At 43.6% G+C, this 8,734-nt stretch overlaps 1 pseudogene; it reads right to left on the reverse strand.

The window, feature by feature from the left end:
- Positions 1 to 2,434: 2,434 nt before the first annotated feature.
- LOC118627213 lies at positions 2,435 to 3,379 on the reverse strand (annotated as a pseudogene).
- Between the last annotated feature and the right edge of the window lie 5,355 nt (positions 3,380 to 8,734).

Genomic DNA, 8,734 nt, shown 5'->3' on the forward strand with positions numbered 1-8,734 from the left:
GGCAAAATTTCATTCTTTAAAGGGTGATTCTTTATTCTCATTCCTGGCCTGTTAGTCCCTGACATTCTCATCCCCAATGACCTTCCCAGTCACCTCAAGTCTCACTCACAGTGGAGTCTATCATCCCTAAAACTGCATCCCTCTCTTAATAAGAACCCAAGATTCCCACTGTACTTAGCGTAAACACATACCTCATAGGCCTTTTAGGACTAAACTTTGCCTACCTCTCAGTGCTATCTCTATCTCTCCTGCTCACTTTATTATAACCACATGACCTTTATTCCAGCTCTGCAGACGATTCAAAGCCCTTTCTTGACTTGGAGCCTTTGTGCTTGGTGTCCCCTTGCCTGAAATGCCTTGCTCCTGGCTATTTGCATGGATGACTCCTTCTCATCTTCAGGTATCAACCAAATCTTAATTCCTCACAGGCTTTACCTGTCAACTCTTGGTTAAGTAGGTTTCCCTCTTCCATTGAGTAGGTTTTTCTCTTATCATAGAATCCTATTTATTTCCTCAGATTTCTGCAACTTTATTTTCTATAATTAAACTTAATTTCTATTTGGAGCTATCATTCCACTGGTGGAAGAAGTAGCATTAATCTTCTTGGGGTTTCTTGTCCTTGCTGGTTAGAGCATTGGTTAGAGCATTGGCCTGAGGATCAAAGAGTCCCAGGTTCAATTCCGGCCAAGGGCACATACCTCAGTTGCAGTTAGTCCCTGGCCCCAGTTGGGGTCGTACGGGTGGCAACCAATCGATGTGTCTCTCTCACATCAATGTCTTTCTCTCTCTCTCTCTCTCTCTCTCTCTCTCTCTCTCTCTCCCCCTCCCTCCCTCCCTCCTACTCTGCCTGAAGATAAATGTAAAAATATCCTCAGGTGAGGATTAAAAAAAAATTTTTTTTAATTAAAAAGAAATCTTCTTGGGCTTTCTCTCTCCTTTGCCCTGACTCCAACATCTGGAGAGCTTACAAAGAGCTGAGGGACCCAGTAGTGAATAGGAGTGGGGTGAGGTATAACCCGGTCCTATGTGTCTGGCACCCACTGAGGGAATGTCCCTCCTCTGAGGTCACGGGTCCCCACAGATCACTGTGGCCTCTTCTTAGGTTGTGGATTATGATTTCATGACTATATCTCTTCACATATCTCTCTTGGTTTCCACAGGGTCTGATACTGCCTGGGCCATATTGGATGAACTGGACTGACTCATTCCAAGACCTCAGGCCCCCAATGAGGCCTGGAAGAAAGTAGGCTGTCCCTGCAGACTCCGAGGCTCCATGCCAGGATTCTTAGAGAGCTCATGTGTCATTTAGATACCCTGAAAGAATATGTGCTGCTCCCTGTGGCTCACGGATGGGCAGCACACCTGTAGCAACTCATTCTTCTGTGGTTTACTTCATCTTACGTCTCACAGAGGATTCAGTTTCCTGCATTTGCATTTCACGCACTTCCCCTACTGAGGCATAGAATTTTAGAGACATTGCATTCATGGTGTTTATTTTATAGGTGAGTAAACTAAGATCCAGATAAAGGAATTGAATTGTCCAAAGTCACAAAACAAGTTAGCAAGCTTGAGACTAGAAGCCTGGTCACTTAATGTTAAGCTCTGTGTCCTTCCCCAGCACAATGCAAGGAATGTCATTAGCCCCACGAACCACATTGGTTTCGTGCACCATATCAGGTCTGTGGGCTGCATTGATTCCATATAACACTGGCTTTATTTTCAATATTGCCTGCAGATATTTATTGTTTACATGTTACTTTGATTGCCTACATTACCTTGGCCCTCTGCTGTGTCCAGGTACAATGTCATTCACAGTTCCAATGATTCCTGTTGGTTATGCATGTATTCCATAGGTTCCAAAGCCATTATGGTGAATTATGGTATTATCCCCACTTTTTGCTGCTCTCACTATAGAGGTTTATATGCCCACACCCATTTTGCCAAATAACTGACTTTACTTTTCTATGGGAAGAAAATGCTTCCTGCTCTTTTGTCACCAGGCTTGACCGTTTAACTTGCTTTGGTCAATAGGATATGAGCAAAGAAATGTGTTTCACTTCTGAGCTGAAGCTTTAAGAATTATGTATTTCAGCCCTTGTTCCTTTTTCTCTGTCAGAAGAATGGCGGTTACACACAGGGCTTCCTCTTTCAGAATGGATCTAAGAACTATGGCAGAAGGCTACACGTCACCTACAAATGACATGAAACACGAATGGTTATCAATGTTAGTAAACCACTGAGAGTATGGAGCTGTCACATGTCACAGTGCAGGAAGTTCACCAAGAGAGCCACGCTGGTTTCATGTACCACATTTGTTCCTCTGACTAAGTACTGTGTGGGCTCACATGCAGAATGTTGGTTACATGCATTACAGATATTGACCCTTTCCTCATCGATGATATTATGCCTCAGGCCCCTCCTGATTCCCAGTTCACTAGGCCAACCGACTCCGCCCCATCACTTTGAGAAAAGCCCCTTTGATGTCCTTGTTCCTCAGACTGCAGACCACAGGGCTGAGCAGGGCAGTGAAGACATTGTAAAAGAGTGAGATCTGCTTGTCTTGCTCAGGGGAATAGCTGGAGTTGGGTCTCATGTACATGTAGGTGGCTGGAGCATAGAAGATCGAGACCACAGTCAGGTGGGAAGCACGGGTGGAGAGAGCCTTGCAGCAGCTCTTTACAGACTTGATCTTCAGAGTGGCCTGGGCAATACAGATGTAGGAGGCCAAAATGAGGGACAGTGGGGCAACACCCACGAACACACTGATAACCAGGTTCATGATCTCAGTGAAGTGGGTATCCATGCAAGCCAAGCTTCACACTGAGGGGGCTCCGCAGAAGTAGTGGTTGACCATGTTGGGCCCACAGGATGGCAGCCACATCGTGAGGAAAGTATGGATCAGAGAGAAGAAACCACAAGCCAGGTCCCAGCTGTCAACCATGTGCACAGCCCCAGCTGAGGATTACAGTATAACGCAATGGGTAACAGATTGCTATGCATCTGTCATAAGCCATGACTGCAAAGAAAAGACTCTCAGTCAGGGCCAGAGCACCAAACATGTACATCTGCAGCCAACATCCAGCGAAGGAGATGGTCTGAGAATGAGTGAGAAGATGCACCAACCTCTGGGGCATGGTGGTGGTGACATAGCCCGTGTCCAGCAGGGAGAGGATGCAGAGGAAGAAGTGCATGGGAGTGTAAGATGCATGTCCAGGCAGATCAGCGCGACAACGAGCCCATTGCTCAGGACTGAGCACAGGTAGAGGGGAAGGAAAGCAACGAAGAGGATCGTCTCGGATGTGGGGTCACTAGAGAAGCCAAGCAGGATAAGGATAAATTCAGAAATCCAACTCTGGTTCTCCACTGGAGACATCCACATGGTGGGGTCTATAAGAGAATCACACTCATTTAAATATAACCTACAGACTTCCGGTCAAGATGGCGGCGTAGGTAAACGCAGTATCGCCGCCTCCCACAACCACATCACAATTGTAACTAGTCCTGGCTGGTTTGGCTCAGCGGTTAGAGCACCGGCCTGCGGTCCAGAGAGACCGGGGTTCAGTTCCCGCTAAGGGCATGTACCTTGGTTGCAGTTTGTCCCCAGCCCTGGTTGGGTCATGCGTATGGGAGGCAGCCACTCGATGTGTCCCTTTCACGTCAATGTTTCTCTCTCTCTTCCCCTCTCTCCCTTCCACTCTATCTGAACAAAAAATGAAAAAATGTCCTCGGGTGAGGATAAAAAAAAAAAAATTGTAACTAAACTACAGAACAAACATCCTTCAGAACAGCCTGAAATCTAGCTGAATGGAAGTCCTACAAGTACCAAATTAAAGCAGCTGCCACATTGAGACTGGTAGGAGGGGTGGAGGTGGATGGGCTGGTCCCACACCCACGTGCGGAGGATAAAAATCCACACCTCGGCGGGGAAGGTCCTCCCTTGGGAGTGAAGGGTACCCGTCCCACACCAGGTGCCCGGCTCAGGATTCCAGTGCCAGGAAGAAAAGTCCCCATAACTCCTGGCTGTAACACCAGCAGGAACTGAGGCTGAGGGAGGTTGCAGCTGTGGGAGCCCCAGGCAGCTCCTCTTAAAGGGCCCATGCACAGACTTACTCAAACTTGCCCCTCTGAGCTAAGAGGGGAGGCAGCTTGAGGGGCACCAGAGAACAGGGAAGAACTGAGCTGTTTGGCCTCGGGAGGAGGGCTGGAGGGGCAGCTTTCTCCTGGACAGACATGCTGGCAGAAGCCGTTGTTCCTTTGGTGAGCCCTTCCCCCACAGGGCAGGCAGATGGCCACCATATCTGGGACTTTAGTAACCTGGCTCACACTGTTCCCCCTGCCCTGGTGACTCCCTGAGGCCCCGCCCCACCCAACTTTCAGGCCCACCCAAGCTGTTTCCAAAGGCTTTATGATAGGATTGGCCTGTCTTGGATCCTGCTTCAGAGTTTCCTAAAATCTCTCAAACAAGCAGCATCTGTTCTCAGCGAGCCCCATACCTCTCATTAAGTGGCCCCAGGCCAGGCACTAGAAGCAGCCAGCCGAGGTTCACAACTTGGCTTTTTCTGGACACCTCCAAGCCCAGCACAAGAAGCAGCCATCTGCAGATCACTTTGTAGCTTATGCCGGGTGGCTCCGGGTAGAACACAGGCAGTGGCTGACCTTGCCCCAGAGCCAGCACACCCAGTGGACAGCTTCAGACCACATCGAAATACCACCATCCAACCACCTCCACAAGTGACACATTCAATGAGTGGACTCAGTGGGTACCAGAGCCCTGATGAAGTAAGTCTTGCTCTGTGTGGTGGGCCCCTACACAGCTGACACTCCAAGGTAGTCAGAGACCAGTGGCTAGTGGGCACAACCAGTCCTTGCCACTGATCAGCCTGAGTAAATCCCTCCCACTGACGTGCCAACAGAAATCAAGACTCAAATAAAACAGAAGGGTGTACAGTCCACACTAGGGGTGCATCTTGAGGGCCCAGCTGATCAGAGATTAGAGATTACAGACTGGATCCTATAGGATACCTAAAACAGTAGGCCATCCTACAAAACCTAGGAGACATAGCAACTCTGCCTAATATATAGAAACAATCACAGGGAAGCAGCCAAAATGAGGAGACAACGAAACATGTCCCAAATGAAAGAAAGCACAAAACTCTGGGAAAAGAATTAAAATGGAGTTAAGCAACCAATCAGATGCAGAGTTCAGAAAACAGGTTATAAGGTTGCTCAAGGAATTTGGTGAGACATTCAAGGGACTTAGTGAGACCTTCAAGGAACTTAAGGAGATCTCTGAGGAACTTAGTGAGAACATCAACCACATAAAAAAGGACCAGTCAGAAATGAAGGATGCACTAATGGAAATAAAGAATAATTTACAGGGAATCAATAGTAGAGTAGGTAAAGCCCAGAAGCAAACCATAGATTTGGAATATAAGGCAGCAGAAAACACCCAACCAGAACAGCAAAAAGAAAAAAATCTAAAAAAATGAGGATAGTGTAAAGAGCTTCTGGGACAACTTCCGGTGTGCCATCATTCGCATCATAGGGGTGCCTGAAGGAGAAGAGAGGGCGCAAGAAATTGAAAACCTATTTAAAACAATAATGACAGAAAACTTCCCTAACTTGGTGAAGGAAACAGACATACAAGACCAGGAAGCACAGAGAGTCCCAAACAAGTTAAACCCAAAGAGGTCCACACCAAGACACATCATCATCAAAATGCCAAAGGTTAAATACAAAGAGAGAATCTTAAAAGCAGCAAAAGAAAAGCAGCCGTTACCTTCAAAGGAGCTCCCATAAGACTGCCAGCTGATTTCTCAAAAGAAACTTTGCAGGCCAGAAAGAAGTAGCAAGAGATATTCAAGGTGATGAAAAGCAATGACCTACAACCAAGATTACTCTATCCTGCAAAGCTATCATTTAGAATCGATGGACATATCAAGAGTTTCCCAGACAAGAAAAAGCTAAAGGAATTCATCACCACCAAACCAGTATTATATGAAATGCTGAAGGGTCGTCTTGAAGGAGAAGAAGAACAAAAATATGAACAATAAAATGGCAATTAATACATATCTATCAACAATGGAATCTACAAACAAAATGAGCAAGCAGAACAGAAACAGATTCATAGATAACAGAGAACATTTTGTTGCTTGCCAGATGGGTGGGGGCTGGAGGGAAGAGTGGAAAACATGAAAAAATTAAGGAGTACAAATTTGTTGTTAGACTGATGAACCTCAAAGGGAAGGGGGCAGGGAGGGCGAGATGAGATAAACCAAAGAACTTCTACGCATATGTGCATTACCAAGGGATACCTACAATAGTGTTGGGAAGGCAGGAGGGGGGTGGGGTTGGGGAGGAGGGGGTCAATGGGGAAAAAGGGGAGAAACATCTGTAATACATTCAACATTAAAGATGGGTTTAAAAAATAAATAAATAAATAAAGCCTACAGTACGGTAGTCTAGTAACAGTATCTGCCCTGGAGGCAGATAGACTAGGATTTAAATTCTGGCCCCACTACTCATTTGCTGTCTTGAGCAAGTTATGTAACCTCTCTAAGCCTCAGTCTCCTGCTCTGTACAATGAGACTAATATTAATACTAATACTAACCCTAATCTCTCAGGGTTTTTATGAGGAGTAGAGGCACTGTATATAAAATATCTAACACAACACCTTAAAACAAAGAATAACAGTAAGTTGCTCATATACAATCTCCCCAGTCTTACTTTACCACCTACACTGGACAAACTGGTCACTCACACATCTAACAACAATCAGTTTACATGACATCAGTTCCAGCCCCCAAACCTTTAGAAGTTGAGTCTTGTCTGCCTTAGAGACCCTTCCTCTGGATGTGCTACATGCCTCTCCTTACTCTAGAACAGTGGTTCTGTGACCCTTTAATACAGTTCCTCATTTTGTAGTGACCCCCAACCATAAAATTATTTTTGTTGCTACTTCATAACTGTAATTTTGCTACTGTTATAAATCGCCATCGGAAATACGTGTTTTCCGATGGTCTTAGGCGACCCCTGTGAATGAGTCCTTCAACCCCCCCAAAGGGGTCATGACCCACAGGTTGAGAACTGCTGCCCTAGAACCATTTCTCCTTTGCCAGTTGACAATGTGAGGTTTTGTCAATAGAGGGCGCCAGAAGAACACTGTGATATGATAGGAGGAAGTTACTTCAAGCAAAAACACATGGATCTAAAACAGACACAAATTTATGGGGCAGAGTAAAACTTGAACCATACAACCAGGTCTGAGAACTTGAGTAGCCATCATGTACCATTAGATGAAGTTGCATGTTCAAGACTGCAGACAGAAGGAGCCTGGTGGGGTCCTGGATGATTGTAAAACTACAGCTCCACAATCCTAAATTTAAAATCTAATGTAATCAATGCCAAAGTATTATATGATCTTAAAGAATATAAATTTTCCAGCTGTTGGCCATGTAGGTAACATATTTCCATTTTACAAATGAGGAACTTCAGGAAAAAAATAGTAAATATGAACTTTGGTATTTATATAATTACTTTAAATGCAAATGGACTAAGTATTTTAATAAAAGAAATATTTTCAAACTGCTTTAAAAATCCTACATATTACTTACAAGAAACACACCTTAATCATTTTGCATTATATAAGTATATCAAATCAACATGTTGTATACCTTAAACTTACATAATGTTGTGTCCATTATATCTCAGATAAGCTGGGGGAAAAATAAATATGCCTTAATATAAGGACATAGACACACTAAGAAGAAAGAATGGAAGAAATATGCTGTGCACATACTGACTAAAAGAAAACATGTTGTAGCTTTATAAAACATTTGTCAAAATTGATCTGATGTTACATCATAAATGTAAGCTAAAAAAACCCCAAAGAATAAAAATCATTCAGTGGTTCTCAACCTTCCTAATGCCACAACTCTTTAATACAGTTCCTCATGTTGTAGTGACCCCCAACCATAAAATTACTTTTGTTGCTACTTCATAACTGTAATTTTGCTACTGTTATGTCTTAGGTGACCCCTGTAAAAGGGTCGTTCAGCCCCCAAAGGGGTCGTGACCTACAGGTTGAGAAGCGCTATAAAACTATATTCTCTGATCACCATAAAATCGGCTAGAAATCAATTTCAAAATAAATGTAATGGGGAAGTGCCCAACTCCTTTGAAATTAACATACACTGCTAAATAATATATTGGACCAAAAAAAAATCAAAATGGAAATTAGTGTATACTGAACTAAATAATAATGAAAAAACATTATCAGTGCTTAGGGGCATTTATTTCCTTCCTTCATGATGGAAATGCATTTTAGAATACAAGAAAGCCTAAAAATTAATTGGCTAACCTCCCAGCTAGAAAATGAACTACAAACCAAATCCAAAAAGAAGTTGAAATAATAAAGATAAGAGCAGAAAATAATGAAATGGTTAACAAATTTACAATGGAGTAAAATCAACAAAGCCAAAAATTCATTCTTTGAAATAATTAATATATAATCCTTAGCAAAACTGATAAAGAGAAATAAAACACAAATTACCAACATCAAGAATGAAAAGGGGAACATTATTATAGATCCTACAGTCATTTAAAAGATCATTTTAAAAATTACAAACAACTTCATACCAATAAACTTGACAATTAAATGAAATGAACAGCCCTGGTCAGTTTGGCTCAGCAGTTAGAGCATTGGCCCGCGGACTGAAGAGTACTGGGTTCGGT

This window comes from Molossus molossus, unplaced genomic scaffold (genome assembly GCF_014108415.1).
Source record: "Molossus molossus isolate mMolMol1 unplaced genomic scaffold, mMolMol1.p scaffold_m16_p_12, whole genome shotgun sequence".
Taxonomy (NCBI): Eukaryota; Metazoa; Chordata; class Mammalia; order Chiroptera; family Molossidae; genus Molossus; species Molossus molossus.